Source organism: Panthera uncia, chromosome B4 (assembly GCF_023721935.1).
Source record: "Panthera uncia isolate 11264 chromosome B4, Puncia_PCG_1.0, whole genome shotgun sequence".
In the NCBI taxonomy this organism is placed as follows: domain Eukaryota; kingdom Metazoa; phylum Chordata; class Mammalia; order Carnivora; family Felidae; genus Panthera; species Panthera uncia.
In genome coordinates this window covers 55,909,105-55,936,964 of record NC_064809.1, presented here as the reverse complement: position 1 = coordinate 55,936,964, position 27,860 = coordinate 55,909,105, and the positions used below count along the sequence as shown (strand labels likewise).

Sequence of the window (27,860 nt, the reverse complement as noted above, 5' to 3'; positions counted from 1 at the left end):
GCCTAAAGGCATATCCTAGTTGAAAAATATTTTATTAGAAAATAAAAATACTAAAAAGTAGAAAAATTATTAAAAGATTATAAAAATATGTTATTTATAATGATCTGTTGTTGAAAACATTGAAGAGACTATACTTTTCTATCCAAGTACAGTATCCAGAATAATGTTGCATCCATAAGGATTGCAGATCTTTGCAGTCTGTCAACATTATGTTTCTGCATAATTATTCACCTTGTCAATTACTTGGATATGAGTGTTGAATGAGTAGAGTGTTAGTTAGTTCGAATATTCTGATCCCAGAATATTCCCTGGAACCTGGTCCTTAAAATAAGCCTGGAATATGCATTTGTTTTATTATCCTATGCTATCTTCTAAAATTAAGGAAGGAGAATGAGAATAATATATGGTTAAGAGTTCAGTTAATGAGATGCTGGGTGATTAAGTCATTTCTATGCCTAAATGATGGATAGTTCACTGGGGGAAATTTATTGAGTTTCAAAACCAAGTGACAGGTTATTCTAGTTGTTGGCAGTAACAGGGAAAACATAAGAATCTCAAAGTCAGTAAATTCATTGAATATTTTTTCTAACAACAGACTTTGTTACAAAATAAATGTTTTCCTTAAGATTCTAATTTTTAAAACAATTTTCTATTTAGAAACAGATAATTGAATGTGTAATATTTGAGGGGGATATCCAAGAATACAAAAGAGAAGAAGGTACTCTTATTCATCTTGTGCCCTTGGATTTAGCCTGACACATTATAATAGTTCACTACATGTTCGATTAATAAATGAATGAATGGATGGATGGATGGGTGGATGAATGGATGAGTGAATGAAATAAGGACTTGTCAGAGAATCAGATATAATAAATGTAAACAATGGTTTACCAAATCCCTATGTATATAACATACCTAAAAATTATTTCATACCATGATACATCATATCCCTTCAAATGAATGTCATTATTCAAGATTATTACTTTGGTCTATGATGGCTACTGTTTTAAGTAATTTTGAAAATATTATTTTATATTTAATTTCAGAATAGTTTTGAAGTTATCAAATAAAACAGCCCCAACACTTCATAATTTTATGGAAGCATCTCAAAAATTTAACCAGATATATTACCAAGTGTTCTTAACCAATTCAGTAGACAAAAATGGGCTTAAAGTGACTTCTGATTCTAAAACTGCATTTGCCATCAGAAGAGTTTTGCTTATTGAGATGTACCCGAAAAATATGTTGTAGTTTGTGAATGACAATTCTAAAAACGGAGCAGTGGACTGGAATTAGGTTGTTGTTTCCAAGGAGCCTACTTTGAAGGGCACATTTAATTTCAAAGTATGTTTACTAAGCAGTCTCATTAAATTATTATCCATACCTGAAAGCTACATTTAAAGGCATAAAGATTGGGGCACCTGGGTGGCTCAGTTAAGTGTCCAACTTCAGCTCAGGTCATAATCTCATGGTTTGTGAGTTCAAGCCCCATGTCAGGCTCTGTGCTGACAGCTCAGAGTCTGGAGCCTGCTTCAGATTCTGTGTTTCCCTCTCTTTCTGCCCCTCCCCCTTTTGCACTCTGTCTCTCTCTCAAAAGTAAGTAAACATTAAAGGCATAAAGATTAATGTACTTCACCTACTAGTTACAAATTTGTGTCAATTAATTTCTATAAAATCAATATTTTTTTTCTAAATACATATTCATTCTGAGTAAATGTGAATATTTTTATGGCCTCGCGAGCAACAATAATTCAGTTTGATTTATTCTATAAAATATTTCTCTGGATAGAATTAAATTCTAAAATTTGTAAATGTAGTATTAGTGGTTTGTCAATTCCAAGAGGATCAAGGATTTTTGTTTCATTAAATAAACATTTTCACTCTGTTAACTATTGTGTAAAGCAATGAAATGATATGCTGTCTTTTCTAGTGCTTCACCCCCTTTTATGAGAGTGCTAATGTGACCTACATGCTAAGTAATTTAGTAGAATCATTTGAAAAGTTTTGGTTTTCTAAATGTGTTGAATTTATCTTTTGAAAAACCTGACCTTGGCAAAACTGCTTTTCCTTTAATAACTAGTTCACCTTTAACCTGAGTCTCAAAATCTCTCCTTTTAAAGGAAAAAAAGTAAAATAAGTAAGGTGTTCTGAATTAGCAAGCACTAAAAAAATTACATATACCATCTTGTTTTGGAACGTTCAAGATTATTGTATAGAACACAAACAAACCAAATATAAAAGAAGAATAAGGGATAAGATTTGCTTGATGGATGCTGGAGCCCATGCACATTGCCATATTATTACTCTCTCTTTTTATTGCTCTTCAGTTACATATGTTTTGTAATGCAGTAAATATTGGTACTGCACTTAATGTGACAGATGGGTTCAAGGGGAATGACTTCGCTGACTAATAGTCTACATAATATGAAAGCAGTGTTAAATTTCTATCAGGACAGGCCCTATAACAAGAACTCATTTGCAAATCAATTGTTGGAATTTAAAGTACATTTTTCATAGGATTATTATTATGGACTGGGTCTGCAATGTACCCAACCAAATCCCAACTAGATATCTAGTTAAAACACTTACATTGCCCTAGACATGTTAAATTAATCAGACGGGGAACCAATAAGCATTTAGAGATTAAATGAAAACATATGCCTACTAAGTTATTCCTACTAGCATTGAAAGATGAGAAGAGAGTTGTAACTTGTTTCTGTGCATTTGTTTCATTATTGTTCTAATGAAACTTATAACTTCTACAGAGTATAGTGTTGAATGTATTTCACCTATTTTTTAACTTAGTGTGGTATTTGAATGTGTTATGATAATTGTATGCAATTCTAAGCATTAATTTAGTTCAATGAAGAATTTTAATGTTTTGGAGATATTTACTTAGTCAGATATTTATATATTTTAAGAAGTTTAAATATGCTTAACTTTATCATCTGAAGGCAAAGGAGCTGGACTTTACAGTACCCTATGAGGCAGTCATGGATTATGAGCCTTCAGGGCCTAGAGTAAGGGAATAAGAAACATGTTGCCAGGTACTTCCAGCCCAACGATCCTACAGTGCAAGATGCCCCAGTAGACAAAGGGGAGTTCTCTGAAGAAAACGTGTAGATGCTAAGCAGGAGAAACGAAGCCCCTGGTTGCTGGGAGTTGGGACTCAAACCACTCGCCACGGGTGAAAGGGTCTGGTCTGAACAGCAGCAGTGTCCAAAAAAATATGCCTACTAAGTAACATCTGCTGACATCGAAAGAAATTAGAAACAGAATTTCAAAATAGAAGCATCTCTACACTTTTACCTGCTGCTGCTGCTGCTCTTTTCAAGCTTTCTCAAGTACCTGATACCCTGGAACTGGCATGTAGGTGCCCATAGCCAGGCCCACCCTCCTTTCTCAGGGGGCTCTGTGCTGGACCACCGATTTTTTTTACTCTGCATGAAACTCTCATTTTCTTAGCACAGCTCAACTAAGCATTCAGAAGAGACAGGTTCAGATTCAAGCACGTTACTTTATCTTTTGTTTGTTTTTGTTTTTGTTTTTGTTTTACCAGCTATTTGTTAACCTACATGGATTTCTTATTCATAGTATTTTAGACAGCTTACATGAGGAGAACTTGACATGCTGCAAGGGAAGACATTTTTCAGTGTGGAGGCCACCGTGTGAGCTAAAAATGGCTCTAGATGGCTTTTCTTGCTCTCTGCACCTCTGAACCCAAAGTCTTTTCATGGCTGCAGCTTTTTTTGTTGTTTGTTTTCAAAATAATGGCATGTCCTGATAGTAACACCAGGAACAATGTCCAAAAAATAGAGAGTCTTATACTAGAGAGTATTTCAAAATACTCAAAATATTTTAACAAAGGTAAGTAAAGAAAAAAATCTATTGGAAACAATTTTCATCTATCTTAGAAGTTATGAATATATTTTTGTCTGTCCTCCCCAGCCTACCAGTTGGGTATGGCTGACTGAAGTCTCCTATCTTATGAGGGTTGACATACATGTAATTTATTTAGAAGAAACCTCTGGAAATAATAGGAATTAGGAATGCTCATTATATTCATTGTTCAGGTTCAGGTATTGATAGAGGACCTTCAGTGTGAGGAGACCCTCTGATACAAATACAATAGTATTTGTTCTTAAGGAGGATACACTTGTGTATATTCTATTTCAAGTTCTTAGCACAGGCTTAATAAACGTTAGAAAATGTTCTCAAAGTTTTTATCTAATAATGTAAATTGATTCCAATTATAAGGCATGATTTACTTCTTCAACTAACCTCCGAGAAGTTTTAAAATTAGTCCTATTTTCACAGTAACATTTAACTTATTTCTATATAAATGACACATTGTTATTATTTATTATAATATACTAAATTATAATTGCTATATTATGTATTATTATATTATGAAAAAATCAAGGCAGAAATAAAAGGAACATAACTGAATTTTTCTACCACCATAATATGACCCCTTCCAATGTGGACTTTTTTTCCCCATCCAAGTATTTTATTCTTTCTACAAACATTTTTGTGTTCTGTTTTTCACTTTAACGTTAAAGCATAAGCATTTTTCTGTTGTTATAAACTCTTCATAAATCTTCTTTAATGTCTCCCAAGCATCCCACTGAATGGGTTTTTAGGCTAACAGTTTTCTGATTGTTGTGCACCTAACTTGTTTATGGCTTTTTCTCTTTTGTCCTTACCAAGAGTATCAGCCAGCCTGTTAGTGATCAGACCTTTCCATACAGCTGTGCAGAAGGGGCATTAACACTTTCAAGTCCTTTGTTGTTCAGTAAGCCTCTTGGTCTCTCATATGTCCTCCTCTTTTAGCCAACTAAAGCCACCTATTTGAGATAAAAAATTTATATCTCAGTAATAGACCCAAACAGGGCTGATTAGGCCTGGTGCTGCTGACTATCATCTAAAGTCGGGCAGCCTAGATCTTAGTAGCTCTAAAGCCTTACATTTTACACATGTTTCCACAGGCCCATACCATTTAGAAGCAAAAGGACACCTGTATATTTTGAGATCAAATGGAAAGGAGAGTTACTCTCGGGTAGGTGTGAATTACTCCCATTCTCCTAGTATCCCGGGGGAAATTTCTGAGAGGAAGAGGGCTCTTGTGAGCTGCTTGGATAAAGGAAAGCTTGTTAAATTGGAGGTGGGAGTTCTGGGCATGTGCTGAGGGTTAGTCTGGTAGGTTCAATGTTCATTTCCAGTCTCCTAAATTACTTCTAGCGACTGGGGGTCTCATGGACAAGGGAGACAGAAGTACTTTGGAGATAAACACACATTTAGGGGTGTGTGTGTTTACATAATAACATTTTATTTGTTAAGGGCCTGATTAGTGGTTTGAATGTCATAAAATCCCTTGTACTTTTCATAGACCAGGATAGTCTCTTTGATAAGAATTTCAGACGGCAATTGAATCTTGCATTGATTTCCACACCAGAACTTTTACGTATGTTTAAAGTCTTAGAATCACTTTAATTTTATTGTAAAGTTGCTTCTTAACATTGTTCCTGCATACCTCACTGAAATAAAGGTAATGTAGGTAATGTCATAAGGATCCGGGTAAGAAGATGTTGACATACACACACACACACACACACACACACACACACACACACATACATATATGTATATGTATATCCACATATATATGTGTGTGTGTATATGTATATATATGTGTATATGTGTGTGTGTGTGTGTGTGTATATACACATATATATGTGTATATATACATATATATATATACAGGAGCATACATAGGAGAGGTCATGGCCAAGATAAGTGTACTTATTCCAGTAGTCTGAGCTTTTCTAGAAAACTACTTTAGAAAGCATATATTGCTTTGAAACAGCAGTAGGCAAAGTAAGACCAAATTGTGATGTAATCATCAAGAAAACCATATTTGTAATAAGGTTAATTAAATTTGCTGCGATCTTGAGACAAGCATCCTGTAAGTGTGCCAGTAAATCTGGTCTTGCTTTATCAAACTGAAGGGCACCCCCTCCTTCTCCCAGAACGAGTAGCTCATTGCCAGGGGACACACACAGGCTGGCAACAATAACTAATATGTTATGAGAGGTTAGACAAGTTTAAATAGAATTCATCTCTGAACTGAAGGGCAAATTGTAAGAAATGTCTTTGTCTGCTTGCGATCCTGTTAAATTGAAAGCACAATGGGAGGTTTGGGAGAAGCAACAAAGGTTGAAATGATGGCCTGCTGTTTGGAGCAAGCATCCTGGCTCCACCGATGGTCCAGACATCTGCTAACAACAGCCACTCCTTGTCAGGCTCTGCCCCACACAGGGCGCAAGAACACTTTGCACCATTTTAACTCATCAGAGTCTTTGAGTTCTACAGTGTGCTCCACATCAGGAATGTTTGTGTAGTAAAACAGAACTAATTTAATCAAACATTTCAAAGGGAAACATTATTTTAACCCTAATTAGGTATGATTACAGTTTTTTTCCCCCTCTGTGTTGGGCTGAGCTGCACTAAGCACCTTCATTTTGCTTTCTTTACTCAATTTTGTAACCAAGTCACCAAATAATGCGTGCTGTCCCATCTCTGTCCCATCTTATGATATTCATTTCAGTAGATTGATAAGTTCAAAAGCCTTTGTCAAATTTAAGGTGATTTAAACAAACAACAATGAGAGTATAACAAGGATAAATTGTATTGGGGGGGTGGAGAATAGCATATTTATATTAATTTATATCCAACTGTGGCCTTTTTTTGAGATTCTTTAAAGGTGATACTCTGTTATATTTTATTTCAAACCCATCAAGCTGCTCCAAGCAAAACATATCCCCATTTCACAGGTGATGAATCCAAGGCACAAATGGGATACACAGGTCTGGAGCAAAGCAGAGCTGGTTAAGAACAACTCAGAGCTTGCTTTCTGAGGGCATCAACCCTCTACAAGTGCTATCCAAGTACTTTTGCTCAAGGTAGTTAAAATCCACCAGATAAAAACTCACAAAATGTGCATGAAAGTCATGCTGGATTGCTAACAAATAGACAAAAGACTTCTTTAATCAATGACATATGAAATACTGTAATATACTTTTAACTAATTAAAGACTAAAAAAAACTTTGAACTCTCAAAAAAAACCTAGTTTTACTAAAGTCGTAGGAAAACTTACATTTTTATTTATGTACATAGTATATTAATGAAAGTCTAAAGAAATTCACAAAGATTCAAGATAAGATTTCAACAGAATAGAAAATGCCTCTATGTTGGAAAACAAATCAGTTGAAAGCCTTTCAGTGATTGAGGGAAATAGAGGGTTTTAAATGTTTGAATATTTCTTAATGAATTCAATGAGATGAGGCATTTTCCTAGCTTCTTCAAAGCTATTTATGATTAAGAATAAAGTATAGGGGAATATGTATGAAATGGAATTATGATAGAATGAAAATATTTTCGTTTTTGTGGTCTTAGAGAAATATTAAGCTTACTTAACTCTTTCCTCAAATTCTATGAAATCATACTTTTATAAGAAAGAGAGAAGTCAGTTCTCTGTAGCCCTAATTTAAAAAAAAGTCAGCAAGAAATTTTTCTTTCTACTTCTGACCCAAGCTGAGGGCTTGGCAGCAGCTGGAGAGTATATTGTGTTCATTTTGCTGTTTGAGTAGCTCAAGAAGGAGTTGCCTTTCAAACACCAAGCAACTACTATGATGCCCTGAAGACATTGTTGTCACCTCAAAGTTTCTTTAACACACACACACACACACACACACACACACACACACACACACACATCATCGTCAGCATCATCACCACCATCACCACCATCACCAACAACAACTAGCTAAAGTTTTAACAAGTATAGCAGAGAGAATTTTTCCTCAATTATAATTATTCAGGTGAAATTATGGCTATGATTTTACCAATAACACTCAAATAAATCAGAGATGATACACTGTCTCATTAAGTTGGCATATCTTAGTTTTATAAAAATTCCAGTGACTGTGTAGGATTTCTTTTTCATGAATTATAGATTTATTATTTACACCTTTGCAAATATCTCTAAAACTTGGAATAGGAAACTAGAGAAAGATAAAATTACTTAGTAAATAAAAATGTTCCTCTCATCTTCTCCAGATGGATCTCATTCCTATTTTCCAATCTGCCATGACTTTAAACATGGGATCTTCTTTTAGTTCTCAATCTCTTTTGATATTTACATTTAGTACAGTAGTAAGTCATATGATTTTTTTGTCTGTGATGTTGTGCAGTAGTTTTCCATGCAATTGACTGACATCATTTTTTGTTTATTTATTTATTTTGAAAGCAGTGGGGGGCGGGGGGAGAGAGGGAGAGAGAATCCCAAGCAGCTCCACACTGTCAGCGCAGAGCCCAACATGGGGCTAGATCTCATAGACCGTGAGATCATGACCTGAGCCAAACTCAAGAGTCAGAACCTCAACCAACTGAGTCACCTAGTTGCCCCTACACCATTTTTATATAGACCCTCTTCACCTCACTCCAGTACAGTGCTTTACAAATGGACTTCCTGATTTTCTTTAAATTCATCTCCCATGCAATTACCATCATACCTACCTAAAACAAGGTCTTTGCCTCGTTGACTGTGTTTGAAAACTTTCTTCCTCACCACTGAGGTATTGCCTTCACCAATCTTGTCACACTTCTGTTCTAGACTGAACTGAAGATATTCTCCATTACCATGCCCAGGAGCTAGGATTCAGCCCTTATTTTATTTAGGGTCTGTGCTTTGTGTGAGTTGTTCACTGTTCTTCCTTTTTAGAGTTTTTGTTATCTATTGACTTTTGAGACATTGGTAAGTCAGCTTTTTCTCCATCTTTTTAGCTGCCATATCTTAATCCTTTTTATTTTTATTTTATTTTTTTTTTAATTTTTTTTTTTAACATTTATTTATTTTTGAGACAGAGAGAGACAGAGCATGAATGGGGGAGGGTCAGAGAGAGGGAGACACAGAATCTGAAACAGGCTCCAGGCTCTGAGCTTTCAGCACAGAGCCTGATGCGGGGCTCGAACCCACGGACTGTGAGATCATGACCTGAGCCGAAGTCGGCCGCTTAACCGACTGAGCCACCCAGGCGCCCCTCTTAATCCTTTTTATAGCATCTCCTTCCCCTTCTCATCTCTTAAATGATAATTTTGTTCTAGGTTCTGTTTGACCTTTTCCCTCTTACTTTGTCAATTTTCATTCAGTAGTTTCAGTGAAATCAATAGCTTTGATTACCACCTGGATGCTAGTGGTAAATTTATACCTTTAGCATTTTACCTTGTTTATTATAACTGCTTACTAAGCATCTAGTGCTCCAGACATCTTAATTTCACATTTCCTAATTGATATTATATTCCCTACTCCAACGCAAATCTTTTCTTGACTTCTATAATCTACATCTTTGTGTGTGAACTCACTGTTTCTGCACTTGGATGACCTAGAGCCTGAGAATCTTCCTATATTGCTCATCACAAAAGTCTTTGTTTAGCACCTTCTACTGACAATCAAGCATTGGGGGTATAGCAGTGGGGTAAATAGAAAAAAAAATCCTTGCTTGCATAAATTCAACATTCCAGCAGAAGAATAAAAACAAATAATATGTGTATAGTATAATAATAGTTCCTAATTTTATTGAGATAAAATTGATATGTAATAAACTGCACATATTTGAAGTGCACAGTTGTTAAGTACTGAAATATGTATGGACCCACAAAACAGTCACCACCATCAAGATAGTGAACATATTAGGGGTACCTAGGTAGCTCAGTCGGTTAAGCGTCCAACTCTTGATTTTGGCTCAGGTCATGATCTCACGGTTCAGGAGACTGAGCCCCACATCTGGCTCAGCACTGACATCACAGGGTCTGCTTGGGAGTCTCTCTCTCTCCCCCACCTCTCTCTTAAAACAAATAAATATTTTAAAATGTAAAAAAAAATAGATAGTGAACATATTCAGTCATGTCCCTACTTCTTTCTGTCACAATAGATTACTTTGCATTTTCTAGAATTTTAGACAAATGAGATCATACATTAGGTACATTTTTTTCCCCCTTGGTCTGATTTCTTTCACTCACCATAATTGTTTAGATTTATCCATGTTGTATTAACAATTTATTACTTATTTCTGAGTAGTATTCTATTGTATATATGTAAACAATTTGTTCATCTTTTGAAAGGTATTTTGGTCATTTTAATTTATCCTATTGGCAAAAAAGCCCCTGTTAGCATTCATGTACACTTTTTTATGGCTATGTTTTTTAATATCTCTGGAGTAAATACCTGGAAATGGAATGACTGGATCATAGGGTAGACGTATGCTTAAGTTTTAAGGAACTGCCACTGTTTCCCAGTTCTTCCACATCCTTACCACCAATTGGTGTGGTAGGTCTTTTAAATTTTAGTAATTTGAGGGGCACCTGTGTGGCTCAGTCAGTTAAGCATCTGACTTTGGCTCAGGTCATGATCTCTTGGTTCACAAGTTGGAACCCCACATTGGGCTCTCTGCTGACAGCTCAGAGCCTGGAGCCTGCTTCAGATTCTGTGTCTCCCTCCCTCTCTCTACCCCTTCCCCACTCATGCTCTTTCGCTCTTTCTGTCTCTCTCTCAAAAATAAATTTAAGGGGCACCTGGGTGGCTCAGTCAGTTAAGCCGCCGACTTCGGCTCAGGTCATGATCTCGCGGTCCATGAGTTCAAGCCCCGCATCGGGCTCTGTGCTGACAGCTCAGAGCCTGGAGCCTGTTTCAGATTCTGTGTCTCCCTCTCTCTGACCCTCCCCCGTTCATGCTCTGTCTCTCTCTGTCTCACAAATAAATAAACGTTAAAAAAAAAAAAATAAAATAAATTTAAAAACATTTTTTATATCCCACACTGGTTTTAATTTACAATTACCTAATGACTAATGATGTTGAGAATATTTTCATGTGCTTAGTTGCTCTCTGCATACCTTCTTGTTGAAGTATTTGTGCATATCTCTTGCCCATATTTTAATTGGGATATTTGTTTTCTTATTGACTTTTTAGATATATTCTGGATACCAGTCCTTTATCAATACATGATTTGGAAGTATTTTCCTGTGGCCAGTGACTTCACTGTTCATTTTTCAAAAAGTGTCCTTGAGGAATAGATTTTTTTTTTTTATTTTTGATGAGGTCAACTTATTTTTTTTTTCTAAGGGATTATGCTTTTGGTGTTGTATCTAAGAAATATTTGCCTGACCCAAAGTCACAAAGATTTTTTTCTATGTGTTCTTCTAGAAATTTTATAAATTTAGGATTTATTTTTAGATCTGTGCCCCATTTTGAGTTAATATTATTAGTGTATGGTGCAAGGTGTGGATTGACATTTTTATTTTTCTATATGGATGTCCAGTTGTTCCAGCACCAATTTTTGAAAAGACTATCCTTTCTCTGCTAAATTTCCATTTTGTACCTCTGTCAAAAGTCAGTTTTCTATATATCTGTATGTCAATTTCTAAACTCTCTCTGATGTTCCATTGATCTATTTGTCCTTCTTTATGATAATACCACATTGCTGTAGCTTCATAATAAGACATAAAATTTCTGGTTATTACACAAGTTTTATATTTTTTCCTCAAGGTGTCACAGCTATTCTGGGGCCTTTGCATTTCATGTGAATTTTACAATGAATTTGTCCATTTCTCCAAAAAAATTTTTTTAAAAGACTTCTGGGATTTTTGATTGGGATTATGTTGGATTTGTTGTTTGTAATCTATAGAATAATTTGAGAATTGACATTTTAACATTATTGAGTCTTGTGACTAATGAACAAAGTATTATCTGTCTCTCCATTGATGTAGGTCTTCTTTAATTTATCTCAGCATTGATTTATAATATTCAGTATATACATCTTGCACATTCTTTTCAGGTTTATCCCTACTTCATAATTTTGATGCTATTATAGATGATAATTTTATTTTAAACTTCAATTTCTGAATTTCCCTTTTTGGTATGTAGAATGCAATTGGATTTTTCTGTATTGCCTTTAAATTTTACAACCCTCCTAACTCATTAGCTTTAATTATCTTTATTATAAATTCAATCTGATTTTCTATATAGACAATTACGTTGTCCACAAATACAGTTTTACTTATTGCTTTCATATCTAGCTGCCTTTTATTGCTTTTTCTTACCTTATTGCACTCTGATACAATCTCCAATAAAAGTTGAATAGAGGGACACCTCAGTCAGTCAATCCCCTCAATAGAGGTGACACTCACTCAGTTGAGTGTCTGACTCTTAATTTTGGCTCAGGTCATGATCTCATGGTTTGTGAGATTGAGCCCCATGTCGGGCTTCGCACTAAATGCAGAGCCTGCTTGGTATTCTTTCTTTCCCTCCCCTCCCCTCCCCCGCTCACATGCAGGCACATGCTCTCCTTCTCTCTCTCAAAATAAATAAATAAACATTTTTTTTAAGAAGTTGAATAAAAATTATTATAGTAGGCATCTTGTCTTATTCCTGATCTTAGGAGGTACCATTCATTCTTTCATATTTAAGTATGATGCTCCCTGTAAGTTTCTTTTGATAGATGATCTTTATCATGTTTGGAAGATTCCCTCCTACTTTTAGCACACAGAGAATTTTTATGATAGAATAAATCCTTTTTGTACATGTATTGATATGATCAATGATATGATCAATGATATGATCATGATATGATCAATGATATGATAACCTTTCTTTTTAGTTTGATAGTTTTATAAATTACATTGGCCTATTTTGAAATTTTAAAACAACTTTTCATTCCAGGTAATAAATTCTGCTTGGATTCAATTGGTTAACATTTGTTAAGAATATCTGTGTCTATGTTCATGACTGATATTGGTCTGTAGTTTTTCTTGTATGTCATTGTCTGAATTATGTTCACCTCATAGAAGAAATTGAGAAGTTTTTCTACCTTTTCAACTTTGTGGGAGAATTTGCAAGAAATTATTGATTAACTCATGGAGAATTTGCCAGTGAAGCAATCTGGGCCTAGAGTTTTCTTTGTGGGAGGTTTTTGTTTTTTCTTTGTTTTTACTATATGTCATTTTTAAAAATAGACAGAAAACTGTTTTGTCACTTCTTTATTCCTAAGTGAGCATTGGTAGTATCACTCAATGAATATGTCCATTTTGTAAATGTTGTCAAATTTTGTGGCATAAACTTGGTCATAATATTATCTCACTATCATTTTAACATCTGAAGAATCCCTAGTGATGCCACTTCTGTCATTCCTCATATGTGTAATTCGTGTCTCATCTCTGTTTCTTTTCCTTTTCTGATGATTTTGCTAGAGATTTATCAGTTTTATTGATCTTAAAGGACCAGATTTTGGTCTCATTGATTTTTTTCTATTGATTTTTTTAAATTTTCTGTTTCATTGATTTCACATTGACCTCTATTGCTTCCCATCTTTTCCTAACTATGAGCTTTGTTTATATTTTTTGTTTAGGTTCTTAAGGTGGAAACTGAGGCCCATTCTTTGAGATTTTTCCTTTTTTCTAATATAGACATGAAAGCTACAAATTTCCCCTCAATATTGTTTTAGAAATATCCTACAAATTTTGACATGCTATATATGAATCATTTAAAATTAATTGGGACTTCTTTTATGGACTGAATATGTTCTTTTTTTGTAAATATTTCATAGAGACTCAGAAAAATGTATATTGTGCTACTGTTGAGTGTACTAAAAATGTCAATATGTCAAATTGGTTGATAATATTTTTCAAATCTATCTTTAGTGATTTTTTGTTTACTTGTATATCAATTATTGAGAAAAGGATATGATATCTATGACTGTGGGGATTTTTTTTCTTGTACTTCTTTGAGTTTTTACTTCATTTAATTCGTTCCTCTGGTATCTGGTCTATAATGTTGAGGATCATTATGTCCTTTTGATAATTTGACCTGTGTATTATTATGAAACAATCTTTTTCATTCCTGGTTATATGTTTTTTTTTTTTCCTGAAATCTACTTTATCTGATATTACTATCACTGTTCCAGCTTTTTACAGTTAATACTATCATGGTATATCTTTTGGTATCCATTTCTGTTTAACCTTTTTATGTCTTTATATGTAAAATGGGTTTCTTGTAAGCAGCATGTAGCTAATTGTTGTTTTTTATTTCACTCTAAATCTCTCTTTTAACAGTAATTCAGGTGATTTATGCTTAATGTTATTATTGACAGATTTAGGTTTAAATCCACCTTCTTACTCTTTTGTATGTGTCCAACTTGCCTTTTGTCCCCTTGTCGTTTTTTGCCTTAAAATTTAATATTTTACTTATTTATATTTTAAACTGAGATGTAGTTAACTTAATATTTTTATTTTCTTCTTGACATATAAGGTACAACTATTTTTAGAGGATTGCTTTAAGATTTGTAGTCAATATATTTTCAATTTGTCATAGTCCAACTCAGTTATGTTATACTGCTCCCTGTTAGTATGAGAATCTTAAAATATTGTATTCCCAGTTTTTTCCCTCTTGGCATTTATGCTATTTTTGTCATATACTTTGTTTCTACATGTTGTAAACTGAACACTAGATAGTTTTTATTTTTTAGTCAATTATTTTTTAAAATGGTTTACATAAATTAGAAACAAATATAATTTATCCATGTAGTTATCGTGTTCCATGTTCTGAATTCCATTTTGTAGATCCGTATTTCCATATGGTTTCATTTATTGCCTTCTGCTTGAAGAACTTCCCTTTAAATTTCTGTGTGATGGATCTACTGGTGATAAATTCTTCTGTTTCTTGTATTTGTATTTTGTATTTCGTATTTCCCCTTTGGTTTTAAAAGATATTTTTGCTGGGTATAGAATTCAAAGTTGTTCATTGTTTTCCTTCTTTTTTTATCTGTGGGTTTATACTTTTAATCAAATTTGAAAGTTGTTCTGCCATTATTTCTTCCAATATTGTTTTTCCCTTCTCAATTTGTTACTCCATCTGCACATATATCAGAATGTGCGGTCCCTAGAGTTGTTCCACAACACACTGATTCTCTGTTGTTTTTGTTGCTGTGTTGGTTTTGTTATTGCTGTTGTTGTTCTTCTTTTCTTCTTCCTCTTCCTCTTCCTCTTCTGAGGCTTTTTGTCAATTTTTCATTTAGGACACATGTATTTCTATGTCTTCAACATAGAAGACATGTGAATGTCTAAATGAATTTACTAATTCATTTAGTCCTTTATCTGTCATTAATCCCATTCAGTGTACTTTTAATTTTAAGCATTGTGATTTTTTTTCTTCTTCTTCTTCCATTGAAACATTGTAGTTTTCATGTTCAGAAGTTAGGTTTGAGTATTTTCTTTTTTAAATATATTTTCTATGTCTTTACTTATTGTTTTCTACCTTTGCCTAGGTTTGTAAATATATGGAATACAACTATATAGCTGTTACAATTGTTATTTAACATTTCTCTTCATTCTAACATCTCTGTCAGCTTGGAGTCAGTTTTGAGTGATTGATTTTTCTTCTAATATTGGATCATATTTTCCTGCTTCTCTGCATGCTTGGTAATGTTATTATTTTTTTTAATCAGATGCCAAATTTTGTAAAGTTTACCTCACTAGATGTTGGATATTTTTGTATTCCTATAAACTTTTTGGGGGGACACATTAGGAATAGATCAATACTGTTGGATCTTGCTTTTATGTTTTGTTAGATTGGACCAAACCATTATGTTTTCTACAGCCAGGTTTTCCCTATTATTAAGGCAAGACACTTTGAAGTACATTAAAGTACTTTGAGTACTTCAATGTAGCTCTGAATTGTGAGTCTTTCTAGTGTGCCTGGTGGGTATAGGCCCTCTTCCTAGCCTATATGAACACTAGTTACTTTTTCCTCTAATTTTGAGGGTTGTTCTTTCCCTAGTCTTGGGTAGTTACCTCACACATGAGCTGATCAGCATTCTGTTAAATGTTTGGAGGAATCCTCTACACATCTCCTGAACTCTCTGTGCAGCTCTCTCATCTCCACTAATTGGTCCTATAAACCCTAGGTGCCTTTATCTTCCTGAATTCAGCTCTGTCTCCTCAACTCAGGGAGTCTGTCAACCTCACCCGAGCTGCCTTATCCTGATCCACCACCTGCAAACTCTCTCAAGAGAATAACCTGGGTCAATCATAGAGCTGGTCTCATTTATTTCCTTGTTCTCAGGGATCAGTGTCCTCTTGTGCTGGATTTCCAATATTTCAAAAAGCATTGCTTCACAAATTTTGTCTACTTTGTTGTTTCTGGTGGGATAACAAATCCATTTATCACAATAGTAAGTGCTTTAAAGATAAAACAAAATACGTAAGTGGATAGAAAAAGTAAATGTTGATGAGAATCAAAAGTTAATAGGTTTGTCAAAGATTAGAGAGGGTATCCTTATCAAATACACACTCCACCAATTTCTCATTTTAGAGAGGAAAAGGAAAATAGAAAAGGTGGTATTTCTGTACACCTCTAATAATGTTACTAGTAATTCATATTATTTGGACATAGTCTAAAATAGATATACCATAATCCAGATTTTATACCTCATTAGAGTTATGATGCTTCTGTTTATGCATATAAAAACCAATACTCTAAATCTTCCTTTCATTTGTAGGGGGTGCTCAGTGTTACATGTATCTTCAATTAATGCCCAATCTCAAAGGAGAGACTGGAGAAAGAAGTTGGAGAGAAGAGAGGCAGTTCTATGTGTCCACTTCCCCCCAGTTTCTTCTCTCCCTACCCTACTAGTGAGCACCCAGTAGTGTGTTTAATGTCTTTCTCTTTCTTGGAAGAAAAATGCTTCTGTTGATGGTAGTAGTTCCGTTTTTCAAAAGGGGGAAGAAGTAGGACAAGGAAAAATTTTCTGTATTTCTCAAAATTTGATTCAAAGGGAAGCACATGAAGGGGGAATGTGAAGTAAAGACTGGTTAATTTTATCCCAGGTATTTTATTATAAAGAAACCTCTGGCAGACTTTAAATGCTTACCTCATTTTATAATTAAGAATTCCTTTCCATTCACAAAGTCCACCACACCTAAATATAAACATGATTCAACCAGTGATTAATTCAACAGTTTGGGTAATTACATTCCCTAGCCTCCTGAAAACTATACCAACTAGCCTTTTATCAGATTTTAGACCCTAATAACTCACATTTTTATTACCACCTGTTTACATTGTTACTAGAATTTTGGGCATATGGCACATTGATGTAGTCGTATAAATAATAAATAAACAGACCAGTTTATGGTATTTGAGAATGAAATAAGCTGTTATTCAAATGGGTTTCATTTGTGTGTATTAAGATTAACTAGTATCAGCAAGTTACTTGTCCTTTGGGACAATGAATGTCCTTTCTGAAATGGGCAAAGGGCCATTTGGCTCCTGAAGGATTATTTGAACCCTTTACAATACAAGAGACCTACTGTGTGAAAAAAGATAGTTTAATCTAGTATTTTTTCTTAGTCAAAATCTTTCTCCACATCACAGGTTATACTATCAACAAGCTTGTTTTCATTTTTATCAGCCTATAAACATGGTTAGCTGTGAAAACCTAATTCCCTTTCAGTATATCCACTATATTCCATTACTCTAGTACAGTCTGAAACCATTTTCTCTTTAAAACTTATGACAGATTTTCCTTCATTTAATAATACTTTGCAACACTTTGGATATAAATATATTTCACCTGGTAAACCATTTTAATAACAACCTGGATAAAATCATGTAGGAGAAGAAAGACTTAAGAAGAGGATTAAAACACTCCATACATCTCTTGTGTTTTTTAGCAGTGAAGAGAGAGCTTTGCAGAAGGGTTTCAGAGTGATTTATGAAGTTTTGGGAAGGTGTGTCTTTTTCCCTAGCATGTTCTAATGGTTTTATATTTGTTCCTCTAGCTCTGATCCAGAATACTTAATACATATTTTCTGTTGTTTTCTTCTGCAACTTTGAGGATTGGTGATTTTTAAAACTATATATTTGTTAATATGTGTTACTTGATAGAAATATAGTTTTGTGCTACCTAAAATATTAGGATATGTATTTAGTTTAATTTTTCCACAAATTTAATTGAAAATATGAACTCATTTCATAAGAAACCTCAGTTTCTTTTTTTTTATGTTTATTTTTATATTTGAGAGAGAGACGGAGTGCCAGCGGGGAAGGGGCAGACAGAGAGGGAGACACAGAATCCAAAGCAGGCTCCAGGCTCTGAGATGTCAGCACAGAGCCCAATGGGGAACTCAAACTCACAGACTATGAGATCATGACCTGAGTTAAAGTTGGGCGTTTAACCAACTGAGCCACGCAGGCACCCCAAACCTCAGTTTCTTAATAAGAGATTTTGGTTGCATCTATACGTGCTTTGGGAAAGTAGAACAGTTATTCTGACTTTCTATTAAATGACAATAATTAATTATAGACTATTTACAAGTACATACATTGTTCCAAGATCTTTTATTTTTAAGGGGAAGAATTTGTTACTGTCTTTTTGGTGCAAGATGCTAAGTTTAATATTTTGTTCCATATAGAGAACTCTGAAACCATGGACTTTTTTTGATAATCTGAATATGTATGAAATATCTCATGATTCAAAACTGAGTGTGCTTTCTGTGTGTGTGTGTGTGTGTGTGTGTGTGTGTGTATAATTTTAAGCAGCACTACTCTCTCAGTTAGGACAGATCATAGGGATAAGCATTGTGTGTGACCATAGTCTTTATCTACAAGGGTGAATATGCTCAAATCCATAGGCCATTTTTCAAAAAAATCATTTTTTTTTCTCATTTACATCCTTAATTCCTATCACTTCTCTAGACATGCATCACTCATCATGCTTTATGGAAGAAGCCTTGGCCTATCCACATATCCTTCCTTGCAAAACCTTTTACTTCTGAACATGACTTCCTCTCTGGTTCTTTGCTAACATGCCCACCCCACCCCCACCCCCATGGCTTCCCATGAATGACAGCATCTGTGTGATTAGGATCAGAAGTGCCAAGCGGCCAGCATGGCTAGCTTTGACATATACTCTAAGACTGTCTCTTACTTTGGACTACTTATCCTTGAAAAATACTTAAGTAATGTGAAACATGGTATAGGTTTATATGCATTTTATTTTCACAACCAGGGTGAATTTGTTCATAGAAGTTAAGAAGTAAGCTATTTATTCAGAAAAGAAACCCTACTAAATTGAATATGTACCACCTCAACAAGGGTCTGAAGGCTTTAGTATTTTCTTTTCAGTTTAGATTCTAATCATTTGTGTCTCCAAAGGAAAGCATTCTCTGGTACAGGCAGAGGCCAGGCAGGTAATGTACTTGTGTGCCCTACAAGGCTGGTCTTGAGGCTCCCATTTTAGCACCCCAGTTTTCCTAAGATGAGAGTCTACTGGCTAAAGAGAATCACCCTTTGAGTTGGATTTTAGGTGCCCCAATTTCAAATAGCAAATGTCCTCTAAGAGATTAAAAATTATACCGTGGATCTTTAAATAAAAAAATTGTTCAAAACAGTAAGATTGAAATGGTCCATTTTTTGAAAAACCAACAAACAAAAAACTATTCTGTGGGCTAACCACGGAAACAGGTTCTAAATGCATTAAAATATTTTATCCCATTATTTGTTTTGACCAATTGACCACAATATTAAAAATTCAATCATGGAGCAGCTGACAAGTGCAGTTGCCTAATTTTATTTAAGAGTTTTTTTCCTTTTTCCATTTTTCCATCCTGTTAACGCTGCTGCCTGTGCCCAGACAGTAATGGGCTTCTTGTATGCCCACGACTGTTATGATCATGTAAATTTATTGGTGCTTAGAAGAAGCGAGCTATTAAAACATTACAACAGCCATTACAGCCGGGCTCGTGTTGGCTTTCGCTCCCAATGAACATATGCTTCCGAGTGAATGCCTAAACTCTTATTTATGGATTTAATTTAATATGCGGAAAGAATTCAAAATTAAATTTTGTGTCTGCCTCCAGAGAGTGTCAGTGTATAATAACATGGTAATTTTTACACATCTTTATGAGAAATGGGAAAATTAATTCTTTCTGACAAGTTGTAATTATTCGACTTGGAACAGTTGCAGCTGAGCAGTTTGCATGCCTGTTGTCTGGTGTTTCGCAGTGTAAGGGGAAAACTCAGGGATGGAGATATATTGTGCATCTGAGAGTTTCTAATAGCTTCTGACATTTTAGCCTTGCATATTATCAGGGTGCTCTTTAAGGAGTCGAGGCATAATCTATTATGTTGCCTGGGACACACACAGTTGCAATAGCTGGAACTTTCTACGGCAGTTTTTTAAATATGGGGAATGTCTCCAGTATCATGCTATAGATGCACATAGTTGAAGTTGATGTGACAAATTTGCATGTCTCTTAAGTGTACCTATTGTTATCTGCTCCTTTGCCTCCATGTACCTGGAACAGGTCACTTGATAAGGGTAGAATTTTAGACCTGTATTTTTAAGACAAAATATGTTTAAAATGAAAATGTGTGTTTTCTGACCTGTCCTGCAAACTCATTTCCCCACCTCCACCTTGCACACACACACAGATGCTTCTGTAATAAATGCCTTGTTGCTTCCTAATCTTTAGATTTTATGTTTAAGTGTTCATGAAAATGTAGGATTAATTTAACATACAACTAAACCAAAACACCACTGGCTATGTTAGCAAAGAAAATATGGAACATGTTGTATGTGAAGAGACGGTACGCTGATTGACAGGCCAGCCTGGAGGAGAGTGGTGTCATCTCTGTGTGTAGGATCAATATAGTCCTTGCAAAATAAATGCAAACTTACAATGTAAGAAAGTGTCAGCAGATGAACATGAGAAAAATTCAATTGTCAAAAGCAAGCACATTTCCTTTTTTTGCTTTGGTACTTCTGCTACAGAACACAGGGATAAACAAGTGTGTATGCCTCTGTTCTCTCAGTTGATATACTGAAACTTACTCTGACATTGTTTTAAGTGGCAAGATATTGCTAAAAGTTTATATTTAAGGATGAGATGAAAATCAAAGTTCTATCCACTAATGGCCTCCAAAGTAGTATGATGCCTTTTGCATGTTAAGGCTAGAGTCCAGCCAAGCTTCCAGTTGGGGTCGTTGTATTTAAGTTCTATCAGCTACCGCATTCTTTACTTTCCATCTTAAACTGCCCAACAGTGGGCCACTCTAATCCAAGACATGCTGCATCTCAGTAATTGGTGGTGGATTTGATCGTAGCTCATTAAAAGGCTCAACAGCATTATGATCCTGGGTGAAGACAGCTTTGGACTTTATACATTTTACATTTGTTTTCTTTTCACTGATTCTCTCCAGTGAGTTTTCATGTGTTCTTACTCATTGTGACCTAAGATGAAGAAATCTTTTTAAGTTGGAAACTTGTGCATGATGTCAAGGCAAATGCTAGAAACGCCAAAACAGAGTTACACAACTCTGTGAATGGAGATGGATATCAGACTCCCCCAGCCCTAGCTCCCTCCACTTTTACTGCACATCCTTCCCACAAGGTACAGCAGAATCCCAGTAGAGAAGGTACCTAGCAGATACATGTCATTTTACTTTATTAGACTACATATGCCACCTGTAATTGTCAATAATGACTGCATTTATTTTGGTGGTTATTAAAGTTAATAAATTAACTTTTTTTCCTGTGTACTGCAAACCCATAAAAAGAAGCTGGGTTTTGGAAACTGGAAGAGCACTTTCCCTGTTTACGAGTAGACTGTATTTTTGAAGTATAGCACAAGATTTTGAGTGAGAATGGATCTAAAAAAAGCATTTTTATAGCATGGTAGTCTTTTAAAAACTCTAATTTATTTGAGATAGAGCAACAAATTAAAGGCCTTCAATCCAGATTGAATGCATGAGATAACATCCACATTTTAAAAACAGCCCCAAACAGACAGAAAACTTTAGAAGTAGAAACAAGGGTCCTTTCCCAAATAGGAATTTGATGTTAAAGTGGCTTAAAAAAAAGGTATGGAGAGTCATCCCTTTTTATTATGTTTGTAGGGGGCCAGAAAGAGCCCCTGATGACACAAACCTGCCCACCCCATCCCACCCTTACCCCAGGTACCCCAGGGGCTGAATCCTACTGAAACACTAGCAGTGTTTGGTCAAGCATTCCACATCCCAACTGACTGAATCATCTCACTACCTCTATTACACAGGTACTATTATAATCCTCTTTGCACAGAAGAAGATGTTTAGGGTTAGAGAAGTTAAATGACTGCCGAGTTCACATAGCTAGTAATGACTGAAAATAATACTTACACCCATATTTCACTAGAGAATAGTCACTTTCTTCAGTTGCTCACTTTCTCCAGGCTAGTGATTAAAATGGATCAGAGACAGGATAGGAATTTGGACTGCTGTGGAATGTGCTGGAATGCAAACCCAGAACTACTCCAGTGCATTATCTCCCCATCAGATTTCCCCTCTGCCTTTAAGGGCTTCATAGGTCTCATGGGGACCCAGGCTGCACACCTTAACCCACCCTGACTCCTCTCTTGATTCACAAGTCCTGTCGGTCACCACTGTCTTAATACTTTGCCTTTAGTGTCTGTCTTCGATTCTTCCTTCCTTTCCATCCCTGTTTTTGCCATTTTACTTTGAACCCTGATCAGCTCCCATTGGGGTGGTTTAAGTAGCCTCTGTCTTCCTACGGGATGTCCTTGACCAAACTTTAGTCAGGCTCCTCTGCACTCTCTTCTCAACTCAAGCAGTTTTTGGGCTTCGGCATTTACCTCTGAATTGCCCAGTTTTAGCAAGAATATTGGTAAGTCAGTTTAGCCAGAGTCCCTCTTCTTTAGTATCTGATCACCCCCACCCCCACCCCCGATATCTCCCTGGCTATTCATCTCCTGCCGTCTTTCTGGTGATGTCTGGTCATGCTGACCTACCTTCAGCAAGGATCCTGTTAGGTTGGGTTAGTCAGAAATCTCTCCTTACACCTGATGTTTCCTCTTACTAATTTTTCAGCCACTGACCCCCTACTCTGTTCCTTGGCTGTAAATTCCCACTCCTCTGTGTATTCAGAGTTGAGCGCAATCTCCCTCCCTTCCCCTCTCTCCACCTCCATTGTCGTCTGGCAGTTTCTATTCCTATTTCTTAGTCTCCTCAAATCAAGTCTGCTGGTCTGTTGTAACAAGGGCCAGGAATGCATACTTTTCTTCTGTAATATTTTCCAGCGTCTCATAGCGTTATAGGGTGAATCGTCGTAAAGTACACCTCTCATGGAGCTAGTGCTTTCTTCAGAAACTTTTAGTGGTTTCCTACCACCTACCAAATATATTTCTTTTAGTCTCAGATTTCAGGCTGACTTCTGGTAATTTCAAGTGCATACTCTGTGTTCTAATTGAAATAGGTTGTCGTTCCATGAACATACTGGTCTTCTCAGTCTCCACGTGGGGTTTTTCCTTTCCCCTCTGCTTGGACTATCTGCTCCCAGGCCTCAATGAACTCTCTGTTACCATGTAGGTCATATGCTACTTTCCCTGTAAGCATCCCCAGGTCCCGTCCTGACAGTCATCCTTCTGTCCTGTGAATGTCCAGAATACATAGTTTATATCTGTCCTGTTTTAATTATTATATGTGGCATTTATTTCTATTATTATGATCTGTCTTATCTCTCCAAGGTAGTAGCACTTCAGAAAAGCAAAGGATGCTACTTATTTTCATTTATCTTTCCCAGAACAACAGTGCATTCCATTTAGTAGATACTCAGTAATTGCTTACTGAATGTGTAAAAGCCCAATCAGCCAAAACCACCCGGAACAAGACTGTAGTTTGACAAAATCATATTTATTGTCTTGTAGTGAAGAAGGGAATTCCAAAGAACCATGGAAATCCCCTGACAACAGGTAGGAGGGGATAACTTTTGAGGTTGGGGATTTTGAGGAGATTCTAAGAGACAGGGGGCTCAGTTTTGGATTGGTTGCTGTTACTGAGGTGGGATTAGAAGTGGGAATTGTGGCTTAGTTGGTTAAGTGTCTGACTCTTGATTTCAGCTGAGGTCATGATCTCATGTTTTGTGGGTTCGAACCCCACATTGCAATGGCTCTGTGCTGACAGTGCAGAGCCTGCTTGGGGTTCTATTTCCCTCCCTGCCCCTCCCCTGCTCGCTCACTCTCTGTCTCTCTCCCTCTCCTTCTCCTTCTCTCTCTCTGTCAAAATAAATAAATAAACTTTTAAAAAATGAAGGAGAATCTTCATACACATGCAAGTCTAAGTCCATTGTCTGTACTTAATTTTACTATCCCTTTAAGTGACTTTTCTTTTACTTGAGCCACCAGATAATTCTGTGTTTTTATTGAACTCTCCTATCTCTGTCTCATTGTTCATTCTTAATATAGATAATAGAGCTGCAGAGATGTGCTAAGAACATTTTCAGAATTTCTTTGCTTTCTTGTCCACTTCCCTGTCTCTCAAGTGTCTTTGATTTAATGGATCAGAACCCTGGTTTCGTTAGTGTGTTTGTGGAGTGTGGTAAATAAACATACACGCCTCCCCCAACCCCTGCCACACAGATACAAAGTGGGATGTAAAGCTGTTTTTATTAAAGTTTTCCCCAGAGCAAAAACAAGTATAACCAATGCTAGAAATTGTTAAGCCATTTTCTTCTGAACCTGCAATCTTTAAAATTAGGTTAAAACTCTTTATGGCAGGCTTTTTTCATGGTATCTTCAGATGCTGTGTTCTCTGTTGTAGAATTTCTCATGGCGGACATTTTTAAAAGGTACCAGATTCCATCCATTCCAAGATACTTTCCCTCATTCCTTCTGAATGAACCCCCTAATAAAACCCCTAAAGATTTATTATTTTTTCTTTAAAAGGATACCACAGCTGAAATCATATATTTTTTGGCTCAATTTAAACATTAATGTTTCTTCACCTGCATTTATCAACCTGTCTACAACCAGAATGTTTAGAAGCAACAATTTAAAAAAAAATGACCTCACCATTTTAGAATTCACAAGGAGAGGTGTTCCATTAGCAAACTGCTCAATTTCTGATTCAATAGAACAAGGTAATTTGTCCAAAGGTAGAAGCCTCCCTACCTAATTTTGTTGAATGTTACCTGGGCAGCCCTGGGCACACAACAGAGAAAGAGCATGCCAATATTTTTGGTGTGTGCTATATATCAGAATGTGATTATAATCATTATATCCCTATTTGCATTTCTCTGGCTCTCTGTTTTCTTTTTAATTGGGTTATAAAACAATTAGTTAACACCATGTCTTTTTAGAACTCCCCAAGTGGGCCAGAAGCTGTTTGTTCTCCCTGGACTGATGAGGGAGGGACCCTCAGGAATCTCATTTTATTTACAGCAGGGTGAAGGTCAGAGAGAAACAGTTTTTGTTCTTGTGCTGTTGCTTTCAGTTGTGACCTCTCTTGCATTGTTTGGCTTCCCTGCCCCCCGCCCCTGTGCTTTGAAGAGCCGCACACCAGGTGTTCCTGTTCTGAATTACACATGAAAGAACCTCATCCCTGGACTAATTAACTAGTAAACTGTACCCGCCTCCCCTGGGTTTAATTGATGCTGCTCTTAAAAAGGGAAGGCAGTCCTCACACCCCCTCTGATTTCACACCACGGTCCTCTCTTCTTTATCTTTCTTAAATGTAGAGGATGTTCCAGATGATTTTGACATCTAGGTAAGGCGCCAGGGCCAGTAGCATAGTTCATAAAACAGTTACCCTGGGTGAAAGGAAACTACTCGGGACTTTCCTTCATGACTTTTTAAAGCCGTGAGTGTGACTCTTTCTCCAGGGAGTGACATGTCCTGAGTGATCTACTTGCTCACAGTACCAAGACCCAGAATCTCATCAGTAACTTTCTGCATTTCTGCATTTGATTTTCCTTCTTATTAAAGAGGAGCGGGAAGTCAGTATGCCGATAGGTGTTTTTTATTTTTATTTTTATTGTGGTAGAAATCCTAGAGAAATATTAAAAGTTGTAGAATCAGTTAGTAGATCCTCTTGTCTTCTAGTATCACAATTGTTAGATAGATTTTAATTTTCACAAACAGGGATCCGGTCTCCTTGTGTAGTGGACTTTTAATACTATGGGCAGCCTACTCTTAGCATTGACACGTGTTCCAGGGAAATGTAGGACTATGTGTATGTGTTGTGCAACAGTCTAACCTTTCTTTTTTTCCTGCCCTCTCTTCTAGAGCATCTTATCCTATATTTAAGAATGCCAGGATTTAAAATTCAGTTTATGAATTCTGTATGTTCTTCCATCATCATTTGGCTGTGGTTATATTGTTGTTGATTTTGCTTGTTTGATTTCAAAACTAGAATTAAAATATTTAGAGTCAATTATTTTGTGTGGGAGCATTTTAAAATGCTCTCTTTAAGAATAGGTTTAATTTAAAAAAAAATATTTATTTAGTTTTGAGAGAGAGAGACAGAGACAGAGGCAGAGATAGAGTGTGAGCAGGGAAGGGGCAGAGAGAGGGATGGGCACACAGAATCCGAAGCAAGCTCCAGGCTCTGAGTTGTCAGCACAGAACCTGATGCGGGTCTCAAACTCAAAAACCATGAGATCATGACCTGAGCTGAAGTCGGATGCTTAACCAACTGAGCCACCTTAGCCAACTGAGCCACTGTGCCCCAAGAAGTTTCTTATATAACACATAGATTTCTTATGAGTATAGTTAACAATACTGTAGTGCATTTTTTAAAGTTACCAAGAGAGGGGCACCTGGGTGGCTCAGTTGGTTAAACATCTGACTTCGGCTCAGGTAATGATCTCATGGTTGGTGGGTTTGAGCCCCACTTTGGGCTCTGTGCTAACAGCTCAGAACCTGGAGCCTGCTTCCGATTCTGTGTCCTTTTCTCTCTGCCCCTCCCCTGCTCAAGCTCTGTCTCTGTCTCTATCTCTGAAAAATAAATAAATGTTAAAGAAAAATTTTAAATTACCAAGAGAGTGAATCTTAAAAGTTCTTATCATAAGAAAAAAAATCGTATGTGTGGAGATGGATGTTAACTAAACTTATTGTGGTAATCATTTCACAACGTACAACTTCTATATAAATTTGGACTAGGGTTGCTTCTTAAAATTCCAGCCCATGTATATAAATATTCCTGGTATATTTTCCTCCTGAGTAACTTACCTGTAAGAGCCCCCCACTCCCTTGTTTTTCCCTTGTTTTCCACTTCACATGAGCAGTCATGGACATTTATTATTCTGGTACTAACTTCCAGAGCAGGGCATGAAAATCCAAAAAAAAAAAAAAAAAAAATTAATCATGCATGTAATTATTCCTCTAAAGTAAAAAACAAATAAGGAAATTTTTGTTTTTGTAAAAGGCATTACATATTAAAAAATAAATAAAAACTAGTTAGTCATCCTGTCAGAAACGTTTGCACTGTGGCCAAGGATTTACTTATTGGATTGCACACTGGGTACACATGGTAAGATTAGAAAGTTGTAAAAATTTTATTATGAACTTTTAACTTTGCTTCATTGAAAGCTATTTGAGAATGGGTGTTGTCCAAATCTATCATTTCTGCATCCTGACCCATGGTAGAATGCTTTGGTATTTGTGTGATCAGTACGTGTTTGTTGAATATAACTGAACTTAACTTTCTTATTTATTTTTTACTTATCATTAGGTGTTGAAAAGAGCTAGGAAGGGGAACTTGACAGGATGGTAGAGCAAATAGCTCCCTTAAATTATTAACAAATGATAACAAAACGTGGTCATGCTCCCTGAGTCCTTTAAGACTTGAGTGAATCTCAAGTTTGCTTCTGACATGAGAGGGGGAAAAAAATAAAGAAAAAAAATGCTGAGAATCTAGTTCAGTGTAGACAAAATGTAGAGGTTGTAGATTTGTACTCAGTGATCCTGTTAAGTCTGA

General features: G+C 35.9%; 1 protein-coding gene across 7 annotated transcripts in view; it reads left to right on the top strand.

Annotated features, from left to right (window-relative positions):
* The window catches only part of SOX5 (SRY-box transcription factor 5), a 1,013,639-nt gene that overhangs the window by 391,961 nt on the left and 593,818 nt on the right, over positions 1 to 27,860 (top strand). Inside the window, exon 1 of one of the 7 annotated variants that reach the window (XM_049627171.1) lies at positions 4,930 to 5,059. The exons of the other annotated variants lie outside the window; for them this stretch is intronic. The gene's annotated coding sequence lies outside the window, so the exon portion shown is untranslated. Of the gene's footprint in view, positions 1 to 4,929; positions 5,060 to 27,860 lie in introns of those variants that run through there. 7 annotated transcript variants of the gene reach the window in all.